Genomic DNA, 23,439 nt, shown 5'->3' with positions numbered 1-23,439 from the left:
GCATCAGCGCCCGAAAAAAGGTCTTGTTTTTCTTCTTTTCTATGATTGTTCTCATCCCAGAAACAGCTTCTGCAGTAAGGATAAAGACCTTGGCAGCAGTGCAGACACCCCGTACGCTGGACGAGAAAATACCAGCAAGGCGAGACAAAGGTAAGCGCAACTTATTATATATTGCGATTTTGTGGCAAACGGCAGCACACACGAGGCACTACCTCCTGTCTTTTTTTCTTCTTTCACAGAAGCTCAGCTAGACTTAGACTGACCAACCAGGGGGCGGACCAGGTCCATCTCCTGGCAATCTAACAAGTTGTTAACCATATTGTCACGGATCAGCGGATGTGAACCCACTGTGCCACTTACTAGCAATACTCTGGAGAGGAGTAACTAAGCAACTACCCGGATTTCACTAGAGCCTCAGATTGTGAGGATAGGCTTGACCGTCGGTGATTGGCAGGGGCTACTACAGAGCGTAAACCAGTCAGTGGCAGCTGGTCCAGGCAGACCAGGAGGTACCTTCGAAGGTGCCGACAGTACAGACGTGGTCAGACAGGCAGGGTCATTACCAGGAGCAACAAGACAGGAACCGGAGGAAGAGGCAGAGACGTAGTCAGAACAAGCAATGGGTCAGGGCAGGCGGCACAGGAACAAGGTCAGACAATCTGGGTCGGCAATGGGAGAGGCGATGCAAGCAGGCAGGGATCAGATGATAAACAAAGTATATTAGGATCTTGACTCTGAGGCGTCTGGGTAAAGGGCTGAGCCACTTAAATGCCTGCAGGAGAGCCAGGGTAGGTTAATGAGATCACATGACTCAGCCCTGCCCAGGGAGTGATGCGTACTGCCACATCAGCAGCCGAGTACAAGCAGTGTCCAGGTTAAATGAAAGTTGTGAAGCAGAATCCACATAGGCAATACTAACCGCACATGCAGAGTCCAGAGCTGCAACAGAGGCTGGAAGTAGAAATCACAGATGAGCACGGTACCCGGGACCACGGTGCTAAGTGGGGGAACAGCGCAGCACAGAGGTCGCTGTTACACATATGTTGTCAATGCTGTGCATTATATAAAACAAATAAAAAACTGTTAACTAAAAAAACATTGCAATAAGTCTAATACTAATTAACCCTTTGCAGTAGTCCTTTTGGGGTAATGCACTGCCACATGTCCACGTCTTTAGAGCAGTTTTGGAATTGGATTGGAATTTAAATAAAGATGAGGTAGCATCTGTACTAAAATCGCTTTTCCAGGATGGCTATGGTTTTTAACAGATATTCTCATGTATTTGCTTACCTCATGTAAATCTTCTCTATGTTTTTTTTTCCAATTTGGACTCTCCTGACCCATTTTCAGCACGTAAATCATGGGATAAAAGGTCATACCCCCTACTTACAATATCATTAAGAATATAAATAAAAGCACTTAAACCAATCACTTTTGTCTTGAATTTTTTTTTTTCATAAATTGGCAACGGCCTTTATTAATTAATAAATAACAACGATAACTCAATTTAAACATATTCATTTAAACTCTGATAAAAATCAATACACAAGCTCAGCCATAAGCTCAAGCTCAAATTGAAGATTTATCAACAACTCATACCCCACCAGACGACAGCCCATAAAGGCACTGCAGGCCCCACCCCACCAAAACTTAGCTTAACAATGGCTTGCAAGTCCAAATTAAAGATATCCAAGCCAATGTCAGATAAATGTACAGCATCGGAGAAAAAAAGGCTGGGCACACCACCTCCAAATCGATATGCCTAAAAGTAAAACCCCATAACATAGGAAGGAGTTTTGACATTAATCTGTTCATTCTATGACAAATTCTTTCTAAGTGCTTCATGGTAGGCGATTGGAGCCAAATTAGACGGGGAATAATCTCTGAAAAGACAATTCTGGCATCTAGAAAAAAAACACTGCACCGACATTAAACCAGATTTTATCTGGAAAACTAAATCCATAGTACCCAACTTGCCATTATCATTCCCCCCCAAGATGTATAATAATAAAATCCGGATCTGGATAATTTACTGACATTATAAGCATTTGATTCCAGAAGTCTAGCCATCTCATACCTCTTACCCCATTCCAATAAATTTTTACTGCTGCTGAAGACATAGATAAATTAAGTCCATATGGTCGTGCACTGGCTCTCAGCCTCGCCCAGTGGATAAAGGAGTGACCAATGATCCATACCACCTTACCTGGAATAAATGATACAATCAATCAATTAAATCCAGACGGATATAAGCAGCATAATAGCTAGACGACCAACGATCAATCCCTTGAATTGAGGACTCATCAAGACCAAGTCAAAAAGCCTCAGTTGCAGCACCGATACGAAAAGAATGGGAAGAAAAATTGCAATCACTCAAACCCAAAACCGAAATACCATGCGAAAAAACAGCATGAAACTGAAACTGTGTCAATAGAGAACAATCCATATGAACCCAAAAGTTTTCAGAACCATGGGGGCGGATAGACAAATAATGTAAACAAAAGTGAACCGGACACACTGAACTTGAAAGGATGCAACCAATATGAATCCAGCAGCCTCTACCTTCCTGATCTGTCTTAGAATGACTAATAAACAACTTAACGCAATCTGAAAAACAAAGAACCGATGAACTAAGTAAATCCGTCAACTGAAACCGAGACCTTGGAAGGAGCTCACTAATCTGCAATGCACCAAAGAACATAAAAACATAAGCCGTGGAAAACAAACATGCTTCATAACCCGAAGAACAAACTGAACTATTTACTACCACCAAGGACAACAATATATCAGGAGTAATAGGACAACGCCCATCCACAACACAATTACCATTCTTATACACTTTTAACAGATGCTTAATAATGAAAATTTCACAAAAAGACTTATTGCTTAGCAATTTCATGAAAAATGAAACCCCTGCTAGAGTCCGACATACAGTCGAATAAGCTAAATGCTTCTGAAACAGTGATTAAGCAAAAAGCAATCGCAGACTGCTCTGAGAATAACAAAGGAGACAATGATAAATTAGACATAAAACTAGACCATTTAGACCAAGCCCATACATAACTTGACCATGTTGATGGGGCAAATGACTGCTGTAATAATCGCATAATCATGACCATATCACATTCCAAAGATGAAATGGGCACTGCTCTCCTTCCCGCTCTGCGTAAGGAACCAACTGACGAAATCAGCAAAACTGAAAACGGGATAACGCATCAGTGACCTTGTTCGTTCTCCCTGGAATATGCACTGCCCTAAGCAAAATATTCCAACTCAAGCATAGCAAAACTAAATGTTGCAACAAATTTATCACCATACTACACTTAGACGACAGAAAATTCACAGCAAAAACAACACCTTTATTATCTGTGTTAAGAATTAACTTAAGTTTCACCTATTTTTAAACTGAGATCCCCAGAGTGTAATAGAAACAACAACCGGGAACAATTTCAGCAATACCAAATTTTTAACTATTCCTCTGTCAAACCACAATTGCAGCCAACGCTTAGCACACCATTTACCCTGAAAGAAGGCACCAAATCAGACTGAACCTGAAGCATCCGTAAAAGCTGCAGATCATCAGCACAAACAAAATCAGTCTGCCAAATAAAACGACCATAAAAACCCTAAAAAAAAAATCCTAACCAGACTAATAAATCATCCTGAACCTCCCCTTCAAACTCAGACATGAAAAGCAGGGTTCTGAATTCCAGTAATAAGTAAAGATAAACGACGATAAAAAATACGGGCTAATGGCATAACCTTAGAAAAGAATGCTAATAAACCCAAAAGAGACTGAATTTCTTTGACTGTCGCTCTTGACTTACGAAATAACACCGAGATCGCAGAAACAGCTTTTACTATTTTCTCAGAAGGTAGTCTGAATTCACCAGCAACCGTATCAATTACTATTCCTAAGTACTCTAAACACGTCTTATCTAAAGCAAGAGGAATCCCAAACTCAGCACAGACATTTATAAAACAATCAAGGAGTCGTGCACAAGTTGGAGATGAACCTGGACCAATAAGCAAAAAAATCATCCAGATAATGCGTTAATGAACCGATAGGCATACGAACCGCCACAACCTATTCCAAAAACATGAAAATGCTTCAAAATAAAAACATGACAATGAGCAGCCCATGGGTAAACACCGATCAAAAAAGAAAAAGACAAAAACCTAGTGAATTAAAACCAGTAGGATGAACCGGCAACAAACGAAAAGCAGACTTTATGTCCACCTTAGCCAATAAAGAACCTAACCCAAAATTCTTAATTAAGCTAATTGCAACGAAGGAAGCATAGGACACTGACACCAAACTCTATCAATCTCGTCATTCAAAGACGAACCAAAAGGAAAGAACAGGTGGTGAATAAGTCTGAAAGAATTAGGCTCCTTTTTAGGAACAACCCCTAAAGGGGATATACGAAAATGTTCAAATAGGGGTAAACAAAGGGGCCAGCTACTCTACCTAAAGACAAAAGGAACATTCGTGTTTGTATTTACACGTAGCAGGCCATCAACACTGCGAATCATTAAATGCAAAACAAGTGCCCTTTCTCCAAAGGCCCACATCCTTAACTCCCCAGCGCACAGACGGATACACCGCAAGTTTCTGAAAGAAACCTTCATCATAATAATACCATCCCAAATCGGAAATTTTTTTGTAAGCTTCCAGGACAATTTCTAGATGCTGAAATAAGCCTGAACAAAATTCAGGCTTACGTTCACCTAATACGCTAGAAAATATATAAAATGCTTGTAGCCAATTATTGAATGACTGCACAACAGACCGCTTGCGGTCATCCAAACCTGACTTTTCTTCTCCTTTTTCCATCTTCAAAACAAAATCCTTTGAAGCTGGCAAAAGGGACAAAATATCGATGAATTCATTATTATAATTTTTTTTATTTTACCGGTGTAGCTAAAGTACATGTCACTGCTTCCTTGTAACAAGTCTCTGAGACACCCTTAGCCCTAAAAGGTGGAACGGAAATAGGCTCGTCCGTCCCTGAACCGCCCAAACCCTGTCCATCCGGACCCGCTGGATGCCATGCCGCAGATACATCAATCGGCCGCTGAGAGGGAGAGAGGCAGATACAGATGGAGGCAGGCATACCTTTCAAAGCATTTAAAACCTGCGACAGCAAAGGTACAAGCGAAGAAGCTGCTGTCAACTCACCCTGCTGCAATGGCGCCGACCCTCTTGACGACTTGGATGCAACCGCAGAAGATGAACCAGCCGGTGATCCCGTTGATAGAGGGTCCACGGCCACAGCAGCTGCAGATTGACTTGAGAAAGGAATTCTTGCGCAGACATCCACAATGACATGAGCAGCATCCGCAGCAGAGACCAGCGCAGGGGCTAGAGACATAGGAACAACATGCATAGCATCATTATTCACCCTTACCCCCCGCAGAAGATCTCTCACCGGACCTGACAACTGCTCCACATTCAGGAGCTCCTCCTGAAGATATTCCCGGACCTAAGAACAAGTGCCAGCAGCTAAAGAGTTAAAAATAAGACCCATTGCTGCACCATGATCCACTGACAGTAAATCTTCCTCCAGACGCTGTTGCTCCTCCCGACCACCAGAGGGCGCTAAAGACACAGTCTGCGACAAATCTGCCAGCACAGGAAGCCTAGCAACATCCGGATCCCGGGACAGATGAAGAGGACCGGATACCATCACCAGCAGCCGCATCCCGTAAGTCAGACATCACATCCTTCCGGCGCACCAGCTCCTGGTAAGCTGCTTCCCGACGTCCCCTCACATCTGGGAGCCTGGAAGATGAAGTCCAACGCCGCTCCACTGAACGCCGATGCCTAGGGGGGAAGGAGAAATGACCCGGCGACGTCTCTTCTGGCGCGCCGAGCGCCGCTCACCTAATGGAAATGCCGCAGTCCCCATATCTACATTCTCCGTTACAGGTAGCGCTGGAACTGATGCAAACAGCTCCCATATACAGGACTCCAACCATTTGCCTTTTGCAAACGCCCGCTCTTCTCCTCAGTTCCGCGATTAGGACCTCCATCAGGACGGCAGCGAAAATCTTCATTTCTTCTTAGATGAGGTAACGTCCCAGCTTCTGCTGTACCCGCATATTTATTCCCTCAAGCCCCTAAGCCATAACCAATCACAACCTTGTCACCAAGGCAAAGAAATAAGAATATCCAGCACTGTCATTGGCCAAACTTTTAACCAATAGAATAAAGGTTGCCACACCAGGGCAAAATTGCCCAAGTGTTGGCAACCCCAATCAAATCCATGTTACCATCCCAGGCAATCTGCCCGGAGATGGCAACACTAAAAATGGCAGGAAATATTCCCGCCAAAACTATTAAGGAAACCGACATAGGGATGACCCTAATACCATGTGGATCCCTCCTTAACGTCTGGGATCCTACCAATCACTCTGGATTGTACACATCCTGTATGTAGCCCTTCCTGCTGATGTCTCCACCCAAACCCATGATGTCTTCTTTCTCTGCCACAGCTCCAGCACCAACCCTAACATCGCCCAGCTAGTTTATAGCCTCTCCCACCCAGCTAGTTACATAGACATCCTGCTATCACTGCCCCCAACAACAACCAAGTAGTTTATAGCTCCTCCCACCCATCTAGTTACATAGACACTCCCCTCTCACTGCCCCTAACGCCCAACTAGCTCATAGCTCCTCCCACCAAGCTAGTTACATAGACACTCCCCTATCACTGCCCCTAACAACGCCCAGCTAGTTTATAGCTCCTCCCACCCAGCTAGTTACATAGACACTCCCCTATGAATGCCCCTAACATCCAGCTAGTTTATAGCTCCTCCCACCAGCTAGTTATATAGACACTCCCCTATCACTGCCCCTAACACCCAGAGAATTTATAGCTCCTCCCACCAGCTAGTTACATAGACACTCCCCTATGACTGCCCCTAACACCACCCAGCTAGTTTATAGCTCCTCCCACCAGCTAGTTACATAGACACTCCCCTATCACTGCCCCTAACACCCAGCTAATTTATCGCTCCTCCCACCAGCTAGTTACATAGACACTCTCCTATCACTGCCCCTAACAATGCCCAGCTAGTTTATAGCTCCTCCCACCCAGCTAGTTACATAAACACTCCCCTATCATTTCCCCACCCATGTAGATGACATCATAGGAAATAAGAAAAAGCTGCATGGACATGGTCATGTGACCATAAGCCCAGAACAGAAGATATGATCAACAAAGGTAAAAGAAATACACTAAGAAATTACAGCTGCCTTCATAAATGATTATTTTAAAGGAAAACCCCTTTAACCCCTTCCGTCCCAGTGCTCTACATGGACAGTGGAAGGAGAGGTTTTAAATACAGCTACCAGGTCTCTGCTGTTTCAAACAGCAGAGGTCCATGGCTAACGCCAATCTCAGACATTTAACCTTTTAGATGCCATGGTCAAATGTGACCACAGCATCTAAATGCGGGAAAAAAGGTAGCGCGTGCTTCTGGGTCAGGAACAGCTCACACATGCATTGATTGGGGGGAGCAGTTCCTTTGCTCTGGTGGGCTTTAACAATTTAAATAATCCCCCTTTCCTTAGAATTTGTCACGAGGGTGTCACGAACTATCGCTGACCCTGTTGTGCCTGGGGTCAGAAGGTCGCTGCGGGTGGCTACTCACTCGGTTTCAAGAGATGGATCCATGACCTAGTGGTGGTAATGGCTTCCGGTCCAGTTTTCCAGCTTTGGTTGCGTCCCAATTTGGAATCTGTAGCTTTTCCTTTAGGCTGTTCTCTGTCAGCCACTCCCAGCTACTATATATTCTCCCTTTCTGCTTCCCTTGTTGCCAGATATAGACCTTCCTTCCACATTTTCTAGTCTCAGGTGGACAACTGTTGCTGTGGAGCCGTTGGAACTTGAGCTGTTGGATCTCCGGTTCACTCCTGTTGTTGTTGTTTCCCTTCGGGGATTCTTTGTGGTGTTTGTGTTGTTTGTCCTTTCCCTGTTGTTACCCTAGGTGTCAGTGGTGAGGACTAGTGCTCCCATCGCCCTACTCACTACCTAGGGTTTATTTCAGGGTGAGCAAGGGACAAGGCACGTGATCGGCGTACGGGTTAGCAGCCCGTCTAGGGACGTCAGGGCAGCCAGGTGCCAGTGCCAGGTGAGCTAGGGGTCACCACTCCATCTTCTCCCTAGTGGAAGGGTACTCCTTTTCCCTCCCCTCTGCGCCGCACGTCTGTTACCTGCCATCTCAGACGTGATAGAATTAAAATTAAAATAAACAATAAAAAAACATAAAGCTCATGGGAATCACCACATCCTAAAATGCCTGAACTATTAAAATATAAAAATATTTCTCCCATATGGCAAATGGCGTAACAAAAAAAAAATCTAAATGTCTGATTGGCTATTTTTTCCTCGTTTCATTTACCCAAAAAAATGTAATAAAATGTGATAAAAAAGTCATACACACTCCAAAATTTGAAAAACTACAGTTCTTCTGCAAATAAATTAGGCCCCATACAGCTATGTAAACATTCTGTAACTATATTAAAAAAAATATGGCAGAATATGGCAATTTAATTATTACTATTTTTTTTTTAAATTATCTTTTTTCAGTATTAAAACACAAGAAAAGCTATATAAATATGGTATTATTTTAATTGTACTGACCTGGAGAAGGAAGCGTACAGGTCAGTTTTAGTGCATAGGGAACGCTGTAGAGATAAAGCCTGTACAACTGAGGTAGAATTATTTTTTTTCCAATTCAACCCCATTTTTATATTTTTCCCCTCTTCCCAATACATTGTATGCAATATTAAATGGTCCTATCATAAAGTACAACTTGTCTCTCAAAAGACAAGCCCTCACATGACTATGTAAACAGAAAAATAAAAAAGGCTCCGGGAAGGCAGGGAGGAAAAATGAAAAGGGTTAAAGGGGTTGTCCAGATTCAGAGCTGAACCCGGACATACCCATAATTTCACCCAGGCAGCCCCCCTGACGAGCATGCTCTGATGCTCTCCTTTGCCCTGCGCAGGATCGGGCAGGGCAAGGGCTCTTTTATTTACTATACCACACCGCCGGGCGGAGGCTTCCGCCCAGCAGTGTGTTCGGTGATATCACCGGCTCTAATGGGCAGGCTTTGGCGCTGCCTTAGCCGTTTTACAGGCTAGGGCAGCGGTAAAGCCCACCCATCAGTGCCGGTGACATCACCTATGGAGAGCCCTGTTCGTCACCAGAACTCCACAAAATGCCTTTGCCCTGCGTGATTCACCTCAGGGCAAAGGAGAGCATCGGAGCATGTACTGCTCCGATGCTCAAGTCAGGGGGGCTGCCTGGGTGAAAATGTGGGTATGTCCAGTTTCAGCTCTGAACCTGGACAACCCCTTTAATATTTAGCCTCCGTTTATGACCCACTCCTGATTTGGGGTTCAAAAAACTGTATAAAAAAAAACCTGCACGCATGGCCTTACCTTTAGAGTCACTAACCATGTCAATCATAGACACGATCCACGTGCCGGGTTAGGGTTTGTTGTGTGGCAAGTTTATTATGTACAGTTGAAGTATACTGAGCCGTCAGAACACCAAAGATCCTTTGTAGAAGTAGTAATAGTGGAATTATATTGGGGCTACCTAGATGTAAAATGGTTGGGAATCTGATTAGTGTTGATCGAGCACCAAAGTGCTCTGGTGCTCGAGTAGAACACTTTGGGATGCTCGGGTGCTCTACAGAGCACCAGTGCACAATGGAAGTCAATGGGAGAACCTGAGCATTAAACCAGGCGCCCCCTGCTCTGAAGAGGGGAGTGTGTCTGGTTCACAGGAAAAGGTCAGAAATAGATGGAAACACCACTGAAATGGTTCGGGAACAGCATGGGGAGGATGTCTGGATGCATTTTGGACTCCCAGGTCGCTGCTGATAACGATGTTGTCCGAGTAGTACGCCACTTTTACAGACTGACAATAATACGCACCAAACCGAAGATAAAATCGATTTTAGAGGAAAAATTGTTAGAAAACCTTCTTTCCTGTATATTTTTCTTGTATATAAAGTGCAAGTGCTGCCAAAAATTACAAGGAAGAGGCACTCCTATACAACCTGTATATCACATAAAGGAGGGCCTCATTCACATTGTGGCACAATTATTCAGGTAGTTGGACTCCTACACTCATAAAGCCTATGCACTATGAAAGGGCTGACAAAAATTACAAGGAACCGGCACTACAATACACCCTTTATTACACATAAAGGAGGGCATCATACACACCCTTGAAAAATTATAATTGATGGCCTGCTGGTGACCGTCAAAAACATTAGGAGCAAGGGCCTGCTGGTGACCCTCTAAAACATTAGGGGCAAAGGCCTACTGCTGATCTGACCATCTAAAACATTAGAGGTGAGGGTCTTCTGCTGATCTGACCATCTAAAACATTATGGGCGGGGGCCTACTGGTGACCATCAAAAACATTAGGGGTGAGGGTCTGCTACTGAGTTACCCTCTAAAACATTAGGAGCGAGGGCAGCCTAATAAGCATGTTGATATGATGGAGGAGGATGAGAAAAGGAAGACTGAACCATATACCCTTTTTTGTGGTGGAAGGGGTTCATGGGAATACGGTGTATTTAATACACCATAAAAACCACATTTAAAGTGCCTTTATGTTCAGCCTCTTTCTTATGGTGGAGTAGAGAAGTCATGGGCAATCCAGGCTTTGTTCATTTTGATAAGAGTCAACCTGTCAGCATTTTCAGTTGACAGGCGGATACGCTTATCAGTTATTATGCTCCCAGCAGCACTGAATACCCGCTCTGACAAAACCCTGGCGGCAAGGCAGCCCAGCACCTCCAAGGCATAGAGCTCCAGGTCGTGCCATGTGTCCAGCTTGGACACCCAATAGTTGTAAGGCACAGAGGGATCACTGAGGAAGCTGACACGGTCTGCTACGTACTCCTTCACCATCTTCTAAAACCTTTCCCTCCTTGTGACACTAGGCCGCGCATCAGGGTGAGGGTGCTGGCGGGGTGTCATGAAACTGTCCCAGGCCTTGGAGAGTGTTGCCCTGCCTCTGTTGGAACTGCTGTGTGTTCCCCTCATCTCCCCTCCTTGGTTGCCCAAGGAACTACGTACTCTGCCGCCAGCATTGTCAGCTGGAAATGTTTGGAGCAATTTTTCCACAAGGACCTTCTGGTATTGCACCCTTTTGCTAGTCTTCACCACCACAGGAATGAGAGGTGAGAAATTCTCTTTGTAGTGGGGGTTAAGAAGGGTGAATAACCAGTAATCGGTGTTGGCCAAAATGCGTATAACGCGAGGGTCACAGGAAAGGCAGCATAACATAAAGTCAGCCATGTGTGCCAGAGTCCCAACAGACAAGACTTCGCTGTCCTCATCAGAAGGATGACTCTCAGTCTCCTCATCCTCTTCCTACTCTTTGGCCCATCTACGCTGAACAGATGGAATAAACCTGCTATGGGTACTACCCTCTGTAGTGAAGGCAACCGTCTCCTGCTCCTCCTCCTCCTCATCATCATCCAATTTGCGCTAAGACAAACTGAGGGTGGTCTGGCTATCACCCTGTGTACTGTCTTCCCCCATTTCCACCTCTTCCACATGCAAAGCGTCCGCCTTCATTGTGAGCAGCGAGCGTTTCAGTAGACACAGAAGTGGCATGGTTATGCTGATAATAGCAGCATTGCCGCTCACCATCTGTTTTGATTCCTCAAAGTTGTGTAAAACTTCACAGAGGTCAGACATACATGCCCACTCATCGCTTGTGAAGAGCGGAAGCTGACTGGAAAGGCGACAACCATGTTGCAGCTGGTATTCCACTACTGCCCTCTACTGCTCACAAAGCCTGGCCAACATGTGGAACATGGAGTTCCAGCGCGTGCTCACGTTGTACAACAGTCGGTGAGCTGGCAATTGCAAGCGCTGCTGCAGCGTTGCCAGACCGGCGGTAGCTGTAGAGGACTTTCGGAAATGGGCACACATGCGGCGCACCTTCACCAGTAGCTCAGGCAAATTGGGGTGGGTTTTGAGAAACCGCTGAACCACTAAGTCGAACACGTGGGCTAGGCATGGTATGTGTGTGAGCTTGCCGAGCTCCAAAGCCGCCACCAAGTTACGGCCATTATCAGACACAAGGTTGTGGGTTGCGTGGCGAGAGCCACAGTTCAGTCTGGTCCCTTATACCCTGCCACAGCTCTGCGGCGGTGTGCTGTTTGTCACCTAAGCAAATTAGTTTCAGCACAGTCTGTTGCCGCTTCCCCAATGCAGTGCTACACTGCTTCCAGCTACTGACTGATGGCTGACTGGTGCTGCAAGATGAGAATTCAGAGGTGGAAGTGGAGGAGGAGGTGGAGGAGAAGGGGGGTTGCAGCCACTAATGTAGGTGGTAGCGGAAATCCTGATGGAAGTAGGGCCCGCAATCCTTAGCGTTGGTGGCAACCGTGCCATCCCAGGGTACGACTCGCTCTCCACAACGTTTACCAAGTGTGCCATCAGGGAAATGTAGCGTCTCTGGCCAAAAGCACTTGTCCATGTGTCAGTCGTTAAGTGGACCTTCCCAATAACTGCGTTGGTCAGGGCACGGGTGATGTTACGGGACACATGCTGGTGTAAGACGGGGACGGCACACCAGGAAAAATAGTGGCGGCTGGGGACTGAGTAATGAGGCTGCGGAAAGCCTCAGTGTCCACAAGCCTAAATGGCAAAATTTCCAGGGACAGCAATTTGGAAAGGTGAGCATTTAGTGCTATTGCCTGTAGGTGGGTGGCTGGGTATTTGCGCTTTCGTTCTAAGGCCTGGGGTATTGACATCTGTACGCTGCGCTGGGACACAGAAGTGGATGTGCTAGCTGATGGTGCTTGCGAAGATCCAGGTGCAGGGCAGGAGGCATCCTGGCCTGCGTCTTGGACAGGGGATTGGCCAGCACGTAACACAGGGGAACAGGAGGCAGTGGTGTGACCCGCAGACACTGATTGTGGACCCAGGCGTTCAGCCCACCTACTAGGGTGCTTTGATGCCATGTGGCGGATCATGCTGGTGGTGGTGAGGTTGCTAGTGTTCACGCCACTGCTCATTTTGGTACGGCACAGGTTGCAAATGACAATTCTTTTATCGTCCGAACTTTTCTCAAAAAAGCGCCAGACTGCAGAACACCTACCCCTTGGCAAGGGAGATTGCCGCAAGGGCGTGCTCCTGGGAAACAGTTGCGGGCCTGTTTGGTGTAGCCCGCCTTCTCCCTTTTGCCACCCAACTGCCTCTTCCAGCCTGTTGCGGTGGTGCGGATCCCTCCCTCTCTGTACTGCTGTCCTCGCTCGGCTTGCCACCTTCCCAGGTTGGGTCAGTGATTTCATCGTTCACCACCTCCTCTTCCACTTCCACACTCTTGTCATCCTCCTGACTCCTGACCTAACAAGAAACTCACTTTTTGACAACTGTGTCTCATCCTCATCAACAACCTCTTGAGACACTAATTGCCGTTAACTTATTGGCAACTGTGTTTCATCATCATCATCCACCTCGTGAAACACTAATTGCCGTTCCCCAACGTCATCTTCTTCTGACTGTGGATGCTCAAGAGTTTTGGAATCAGTGCACAAGATCTCCTCATTTCCCTCTTTAAGTGGGCTTGACGAGAGGCCCCAATCAAGGAATGGCGATGAAAAGAGCTCCTCGGAATTTCCGAGTGTGGGATTACTTGTTTGCCAAGACTCTCCATGGTGGGAGGAAGGAGGATCAGGGTGAGGATTCTGTTGACCAGACTCTTGGCTACTGAGACTGGACTTTGTGGAAGACAGGGTGGTGCTTAACCAACTGGAAGCATTATCTTCTGCAATTCAACCAACCACCTGGTCGTACTGGAGTGACTTCGAGAGTGGTGTCCTGCACTGCCCTGCAAACTGGGACATGAAGCTAGGTATTGTGGATGAGTGTGATTCTTGTGCTCTGGCAGCCACAGTTTCACTGCGCCCAGGGCCACGGTCTCTGCGTCCACCATAAGCAGCATGGCCACTTCCCCATCCCTTACTGGTCGCTTTGAGCATATTAAATGGTGTTTGCGCAAATAAATTACACTAAATGTCACAGATATTTATGATGCACAAACGTTATACAGGAGATGTAGCGCAGGTAATGTCGCTGTCACCAGTGGCTAAGAAAAAAATTACACAGAATTTCACAGATATTTAGGATCCCCAAACGTTATACAGGAGAAGTAGCGCAGGTAATGTCGCTGTCACCAGTGGCTAAGAAAAAATTACACTGAATGTCACAGATAGTTAGGATGCGCAAACGTTATACAGGAGATGTAGCACAGGTAATGTTGCTGTCGGCAGCGGCCAAACAATTGCGCAGAATGTCACAGATATTTAGGATGCGCAAATGTAACACAACAGATGTAGCAGAGGTTGTGTCACTATCAGCAGCGGCCAAATAATTGCACGCAATTTAGCGCAGGTTGAGCTAATAATATATATTGCAGCCAGATAAAACAATAGTCCTTAAAATAACTTTTGGGTCTCTAACATCAGTCAACAATAAACCCTGCCTAAAAAAATAAAAAAATTCCTGTCTCTACACTATCTGTCCCTTCTGCTGCAGCTCGTCCTGACTAAGACTGAGCCGAACCACGTGTCATCGGGTTCTATAGAGCACCCGATGACGCGTTCTGGCCAGCCAATCACTGTAATGCCAGTAACCAACATGGCTACGGCATTACAGTGAGTGCCAGTACTCCCCTACACGTTTATTGGCTGAGTAGCAGCCAACAAACTTGAGGGGAGGAGACTCGAGCATCGCGCTCGAGCACGCGCGGTGTTCGGCCGAACACCGCGATGTGCCGAGCATCGCGATGCTCGAGTTAAAATGGTGTTCATACGACCATGCTTGCCCAACACTATATCTGACCATGTGAGATCACATGCAGAATATGTCAGCGCTATATAAGTGAGTAAAATAATCATTAAAATAAAACATTTCCCCAGGTAAGACACAATATTACAGTCCTTTAATTTAGCGAGGCAATCTATTGACTCACTCAACTATTAAGTCACATTCCCTGTCTAATTAGTATAATAAGGAAACAAAACTTACGGATATCTGTATCGGTTAAAAGTTCTTGCAGCGCTCTAGCCACACTGTCTGTGATTTGACTGTTGTCTAAAACAATATAAGTAGTGACATCTTATTATTGGACATATGCACTCCTCATTATAAACCTAAATAGCTATATACAGTTCTTCCTTAAAGTATTACTATGCAATGAACTGTATTACTAGGGCATTTCAAATTAAGTATTATTGCAAAATACACCCAACAAAAATACTGTTAGCTTTTATGTACAATACATTTTTCTCTCTGATAGTGCCCCCTGCTGTTTATCCTTCTGGCCTACTTTCTCCTGCATTAAGAGGCAGACTAAGGCCTTTTTCACACGGGCGTCATGGTTTTGGGCCGGATAAGATGCGGGTGCGTCGCGGGAAAATGCGTGATTTTTCCACACGAGTGCAAAACATTTTAATGCGTTTTGCACGTGCGTGAGAAAAATCGACATGTTTGGTACCCAAACCCGAACTTGTTCAGAAAAGTTCGGGTTTGGGTTAGGTGTTGTGAAGATTGTATTATTTTCCCTTATAACATGGTTATAAAGGAAAATAATAGCATTCTTAATACAGAATGCTTATTAAAGGGCTGGAGGGGCTAAAAAAAAAATAATAATAATAATTTAACTCACCTTTATCCACTTGTTCGCGCAGCCTGGCTTCTTTTCTTTCTTCTTTCTTCAGGACCTGGGTAAAGGACCTTTGATGACATCACTGCGCTCATCACATGGTCCATCACACGATCCATCACCATGGTGATGGATCGTGTGACGGACCATGTGATGAGTGCAGTGCCGTCCTTTTCCTACTGCACAGCAAAGATGAAGACAGAAGAGAAGCCGGGCTGCGCGAACAAGTGGATTAAGGTGAGTTAAATTATTTTATTATTATTATTTTTAACCCCTCCAGCCCTATTTTACTAAGCATTCTGTATTAAGAATGCTATTATTTTCCCTTTTAACCATGTTATAAGGGAAAATAATAAAGATCGGGTCCCCATCCCGATCGTCTGTTGAGGAAGGGTTGAAATATATGTATATATATATATATATATGCATCTGAACACGTGCATGCATGTATAATATATACGCATACATAAATAGGCACATCTGCCCTTAGTATTCCACAGGGGCTCATTGTGGCCCCTGTGGGGAATATGTGCCCCCTTATATGTCCCTTTTATATATATATATATATATATATATATTTATATATATATAAACATATCCCCCTATAATTCCATAGGCCCCATTGAAATGTCCCCTGGTTCACCTGAAACCAGAGGTATCAGTGTGAATGTGCTCCAAGCATTCACACTGATGCCATCTGGTTAATTGCATTAGAATGACCGGACAAGAGTCCGGTCATCCTACATGCTTCAAAGAACTCTGATTCAATAGAATCAGAGTCCTTTGTATTAATTATCTCCAGCGCTGCTGGAGATAATTATGCATAAAAGGAAAAGGGGAGAAACCTCCCCTCCTTCTATTATGCGCATTCCGGCAGCGCGATTACAATCGCGCTGCCCGGAATGCAAAGTGCTACAGGCGGGAGATCAAAGGCTTCTTCCGCCTGTCAGCAAGTGGCGCGGCCCTGCTGCGCACGTGCAGGGACGCGCGGGCTGGCGCAGTGACGTCATCTCGCTGTGCCGGCCCACGTGTCCTTGCGCGGGCAGCCCGGAAGTGCGAGCTGCCGGATATAAATATCCGACGGGCCCCTGCACTCAGGCAGTTGAAGCCGAGCAGCCTACAAAGAAGACCCCTGGAAAACGAGCATCCCTGGAGGGCTGAGTATCATCCCCGCTATCTCACCAACGATATTAACCCTTAACTACCCTATCCCACCAACGAACCCCTACTTTACCTACCCTATCCAACCAACGAACTCCTACTTGCCCTATCCCACCAACGATTCCCTATCCCACCAACGACGTGCCCATATTTATCTCACCAACGCTAGCCCCTACCTACCCCTATTAACCCCTGAACCACCAATCCCCTGCCCTATCCCTACAGGAGCATCCCTGCTCCCCTTTCTTGCATTACCCCTTTTACCCCTGTTGTAACCCTGTGTCTGTGGCCTGCATTAACCCCTGCAGTGCCACCGTTAACCCTTTGCTATTCTCATAGGGATAGTTTAGAGCCAGGTTGGGTGGGCTGCTAATGTGTATGTGTGTATTAGTTAGGGTTTGTGGGTGGAATTTGGGATTGTGTAGTGTAGTTAGTGCTGTATTGTTAGTGTATTGCGTGTGTTGTGTACTGTAGGTGTTAATAAATATCTTGTATTATTTGTACCTACTGTGTAACGTGTGGTTATTAGCGGTAGTTAGTTCAGTTAGGCGCATGCAGCTAGTTTAGCGATTAGTGTAAGGCAAAGTGAAAGTGTTATCTTTATTTAAGGTATAAATAGGTGGAGTCATCAGTAGACGATTTTCTCCTATTTATGAATATTAGTTATTGATATTTGCATAAATATTGGTAATTAATATTCCCTTCTTAACATTGGCGAGCCAGGCCCACTGCGTAAATTTTACATCTGTGTTTGGTCTTGAGGCTAAGGATCGCTTATACTGTGAACTATGAGGCAAGAGAGACGCGGTCAGTGGTTTCTGAGTGTCTAGGACCTGATAATTCGGACAGGTAACGCGATTCTTCCTTATAGTACCAAACACAGATCAAAATCTCTAGCAGAGAATTTATAATCTATTTGTGTACTAATATTTTTCTATTTACTTTACACGGTCACCGCGTCGCTCGAGTGATTGCAAGGGAGAAGAAGAGACGTCACGGGAAGAGATCCATCTTCGTTGGAGCTGCATACAAGTCCGGCTGGTCGGGAAGAGGCGATCCGGGAGAAAAAGGACTTCTTCCAAGCAGCTGCGTAGGATGGAGAGGTACAGCACCAACAAGAAGATGGACACTCAGCAAAAAGTAAGTATGAACTTCTCCACACTGCAACACTTGAGCAAACACAGCACTTTTAATCCCATTGTTCCCACTACATACAAATCCGCTGAGCTGCTATGGTCTGCTTTGCTGGACCAGGCATACGCTCATGACCGGATTTGTATCAGTAGGAGTGTCTTCAACAAAACTAGCAAACGCCTCCAAATGTTAACCAAATTGGTTCTCACCTTTGGGGATACCATTTGGAATGCAGTACACACAGAGACACTCACCAGCACGGGAAAGGCAAGGGAAGTGTCCGATAAGGCAAACTTCCACTGCAATTGTTGTGTTGATAACATTAAAAGGTTACACACACTAGAAGCTCAATTGCAAGAGAGGGCCCAGTGTACAGTCGAGAGGGGCAGAGAAATCTGCGTGTTAGAGTCAAGACTCTCGGACAAGGAGAGTTTCTGCTCTGACATGGACAGAGAGCTACTCAGACTGTACACTGAGGTTAATCAGTATAGGAACAATGCGGCATCTACGGATGCCATGATTATTCAGATGGTGGAGGATCTGGCTGCAAAAAAGCAAACCATTGCGGATTTGCGGCAGCCGATCTCCAATCTGTCACGGCCTAGTACTAACGGCAGGTGCCCACGAAACAGATTTGCGTTTCGGGAACGGCACAGGGGGAGACAACGGCGACTACGCCAAGGTCTCCCGCGGATCATACATCCGAAGTGGTAGATACTAGGGGACAGGTGGAACGGCCACTACACTTCACCCCAACACCCAGGGAGAATACGTATAGTAGCCGTTTCCGGGAACAGGACAACAGTTGGGGTGAGGAAAGTGGTTGGCCATTTTCCACTTCCAATCCGCCAACACGTCCGAAAAAACAGGAAGAGGTTTATCCTAACCATTCCAGTATAGAAAGGATAAACTTCCTGTTACGGATCTGCAAGGAGATCCCAAAATACGATCCCAATGTAGATCCGTTTAGTTTGTGCGATGTTTTTGAGGGTCACTGTAACAAATATTCAGTGGCTCCGGAATACCGCATGGAGTTGTTCAAATTGTGGTTACCCACACACCTTAACCAAAGGTATGAGGTAACGGGGAGGATGCAACCCATAAATGGAAAGTTTCATGATAAGGAGGAACGCCTCTCCATACTCATGAGACTGGCAACGGGTCATTGGGACGTCACTCCAGAAGTCCTGTCCAAATTCAAGCCCACTATACATGATGAACCTTTATCATTGTGTAGCCGGTTTGAAGCAATGTCACAAAAGATCAAGGTATCGGAATTCCACAGGGTATGATACGCATGTTTGTGGAAAAGTTCCCATACCTTGATATTGCAATCCGGCTGAGCGCAGCTAGGGAGCCAACCCTCACGGATGCGGCTATGATTATTGAGCAGTCTAGACAGGATATACTGCACAATAAGAAATCAGTTAAAGTGAGGGAGCGTGTGCCTGTACACGTTAAATCACAAGATGAACGGGTACAGCACACCAGGTCTGCATCAACTGTTCGCCCCACCATGGGAAAACTCAGGAAACATTCGTTGTTTCCTGTGTTTACAATACGGGCACATGAAAAGGAATTGTCCACAATGGGCAAGGAGTCCACAATGGGCGAGGAGTAACTGGACAAATTCGGAAAAGACGGGCAATAATAATGGTTTCAGGATGAAACCTAATTTTACCAAATCCGTGAGGGAACATGTTGATAAGAATCTGGGAAATTTACCAAGCCAATCACCAAAACGCTTGGCTGTAGTGAATGTCCCAGGGGGTGTGGAATCAAAAGATTCCACACCAAATACTCAGGGCAAAAGCGCACAAGTGGCAGTATGTACCACACAGGTACCTACTGTGAGTCTGGTGGACATCGACTGAGGGTTAGGGGTCCCTCAAGAATTGGCACCAGTATGTCCCATCATACTGGATTCTTCAGGGAGACCCCATATAAAAGCCACAATAAAAGATAAAGAAACGAAAATCATGCTTGACACTGGTGCGGAAATTTCCATAACCAATATCAAACATGATTTACACCCCAACAGCCCTCAATGTGTGGTGATCGGATTTGATCACCAACAAGGGGGGGTGATGGCCCACAGAATTTAAGAGGTAATCTTCCAGATTACCAGGTGCACGACCCTCAGGATACCCATGTGGTATTACCCCGATTCTGATAACATTATCGGAACCGATGTAATGACACAAAATGGGTGGATCCTGGATCTGGCAAATTGCATTGTGTGGAAGGGTCCCAGATGAGCTAAGGTGTTTGTCATCCAAAGCCAGTGTCTGGGACCACCTTTGCCAGCAGTAGAGAATTCTACTGACGTGCTCGAACACAAGTGGCCTGAGGTCTCACACAATCCAGACCTCGAGCCTATTGTGTATGAGCATCCTGATCTGTAGGCCCAGAGCAAGAACGACTGTGGCAGACTGATTGGCGCTCAGGTGGACATACTGTCATGGTCTTACCTTCTTGCTGTTCTCCTTCGTTTGACATGTGCTGGCGGCCATCTTGGTTTCTGGGTTTCTTGTAGCCTTCCACCCTGCGGCTCCTCCTTCCCACTGGGAGGAGCTGGATGCCTAGCTCATATATATAGGAGGTCTGTGGCTTCAGTTCCTTGCTTGGTCCTCCTGTGTTCACATGCTTCTAAGACTGCAGCTGCTTCTGGTTCCTGATCCTGGCTTCGTCTGACTACCCTGCTGGTTCCTGATCCTGGCTTCGTCTGACTACCCTGCTGGTTCCTGATCCTGGCTTCGTCTGACTACCCTGCTGGTTCCTGATCCTGGCTTCGTCTGACTACCCTTCTGGTTCCTGATCTCTGGCCTCTCAAAGACTCTGCTTCGGTTTCACCATTCGTTTGGACTTTTGCTTTACAGCTTTATTTTCAATAAAGCCTTCTTATTTTCACTTATCTCTTGTTGTACGTCTGGTTCATGGTTCCGTGACACATACAGGGTTCTGACCCTCCACCTCAAAGCCAATACCGATTTCCACCAGAGGCCACACATTCAATTATGGGTGTGGTCATTGAGGGCAACTCAAAATGCAACAATGCCCTCTGGCCAGTGACGAAGAAGGACACTAATGCATGGAGGCTGACCATAGACCTCCGGGTCCTTAACAAGTACACCCCAATGTCCGCTCCAGTGGTGGCCTAAACTCCCGACATGATGGCCAGAATAAGCGGCAAAAGCAGCGTATTCTCGACTATCGATGTTGCCAACGGGTTCTTCTCCATCGAAATCACGGAGTCATGCCGGTACAAATTTGCATTTACGGTGGGGGACAAACAGTACATGTTTGCTGTACTACCCCAGGGGTTCCACAGCAGCCCCACGTATTTTCATCAGGCATTGGCGGCCGTACTGTGTGTGTTCTCACGGCCGGAATGCCTTCTACAATACGTGGATGACTTGCTCTTGCATACAGAAACCATGGAGGAACATTTGGTTCTGTTGAGAGAGCTGCTGGGACTCCTGGCAAAGTCCCCATAAGGCAAATTTGGCCAAAACGGAAGTAACTTTCCTTGGGGTCCAAATTCCCTTTGGAACCAAAGGAATCATGACAGCCCGTGTGGAAGCCATGGTAAAGTTACCCAGGCCTGGCACTCTTCAGGATTTGAGGAAATTCCTGGGGGTGGCCAACTTCATGAGGGAATACATAGAGGATTTCGATGCCAAAGCAAAACCTCTCTATGAGCTCCTTTGAGGAGAAGAACCCTCAATCAAAGGTTGGTCCGATGCGCAGGAGGAGGCCTTTTCAACTTTGAAAAGGGATCTCTCCTCGGCGCCTGTGTTGACCACTCCACATCCAGATGGGGAAATGGCCATACAGGCGCATGCAGGGATGGAGTCTATCTCAGCGGTCCTTCTACAGAAGGTAGGGTATAAGACCAGACCGCTGGGATATTTCTCCAGGCTACTTTCGCCCGTCGAACGAGGGTTCGATGAATGTGCCAAGCAATTGGCAGCCATACACTATGCCGTCAAGACCACCGAGCATATTGTAGGTTTCCGGCCCCTCACCTTGCAGACTCCACATTCTCCGTTAGCCCTCTTGCTCCGTGATACTCTCAATGGAGTCTCCCAACAGAGATTCGGGAGATTGATCATGGATCTGAGTGGCCGGAATCTGCAGGTGGACCACAAGGCCAAGTATGTTCTGTCCCAGTTGCTGAGCCTGACTGGAACCGAACATGACTGTGGCCAACCAGAACTGGACGACTCACCACGGATGTTCAGGACTGACAGGCATCCAGATGACAGAGTGATCTTTGTTGATGGCTCTCGATTCTATCTGGATGGGGAATATGTCACAGGTTTTGCTGTGCTGGATGAGACCACTGGTACCCAGAGTCTTGTCAGGTTACCGGGTCACAGGTCGGCACAGCGGGCAGAGCTGGAGGCTGTCAAAGAAGCTCTGCTTCTTCAGCCCCCAGGGAAACGACTTATATTTAGCGACAGCTCATATGTAGTTCGCTCCCTCACTCTGCATCTTGACATATGGAAGAGAAGAGGATTTGTGGACAGCCAAAACAAACCTCTGGCTCATGTGTCGGTCCTGAAGGAGCTGTGGGAGTGGGGCATGGCACACATGGCGGAAGCAGTCATTATCAAAATCCCGGCGCATCAAAAAGGGGACGAACCTTTGATAACGGGTAACAACAAGGCAGACGAGCTGGCAAAACTCGCGGCAGTGTCTGTTACCCTCCGGGAACCAGGCATTGAGCCACTACCAACGTACCAGATTGCAGCACGTACCCATCTGAGTGACTGCCCGGTGTCCTTTAAAGAGGAACAAGCCAAAGATCCTCTTCTAATGACACACATCCAATCACCGCAGCACCCCTGGTCTTTACAACAGGGGATCCTCTCCTACGATACCGGTACTCAGCAGCTTCCTCTTCCGGTGGTTCCGCAGCATCTTCAAGCTGAGCTGGCGCGGTTGAACCACCAACTGTTCGGACACCTTGCCCGGAATAAACTATTGCCTCTCTTGAGAGACAAATTATACTGGTCAGGAATGTCCAACACAGTATAGGAGGTTACGCAACGGTGCCTGGTGTGTGCTCAGGTCAACATAACGGCGCCAGCCCTGAAGCCGGTGGTGCAGCGAGTTCCTCCTGCTGATGATCCATGGTCCGCGATACAAATTGATTTTATCGGACCTTTGCCAACCGGGAGTCGTAACTGCTGTTACGCACTGGTGGTAGTGGATGTCTTCTCAAAATGGGTAGAAGCCATCCCCACAGTCAACGATTCTGCTACAACAATGCCCGTGTCCTCTGGGAACAGGTTCTGTCACGATGGGGGATCCCCAGAGTGATAGAATCTGACAGAGGGACCCATTTCACGGGTAAGATCATGAAAGCGCTTTGTGGTCTCTTAGACATAGAGCAGAGGTTTCATGTGCCTTATCACCCTCA

The sequence above is a fragment of the Bufo bufo genome, chromosome 5, assembly GCF_905171765.1.
Source record: "Bufo bufo chromosome 5, aBufBuf1.1, whole genome shotgun sequence".
NCBI lineage: Eukaryota > Metazoa > Chordata > Amphibia > Anura > Bufonidae > Bufo > Bufo bufo.
Note: the sequence above shows the minus strand (reverse complement) of the source record.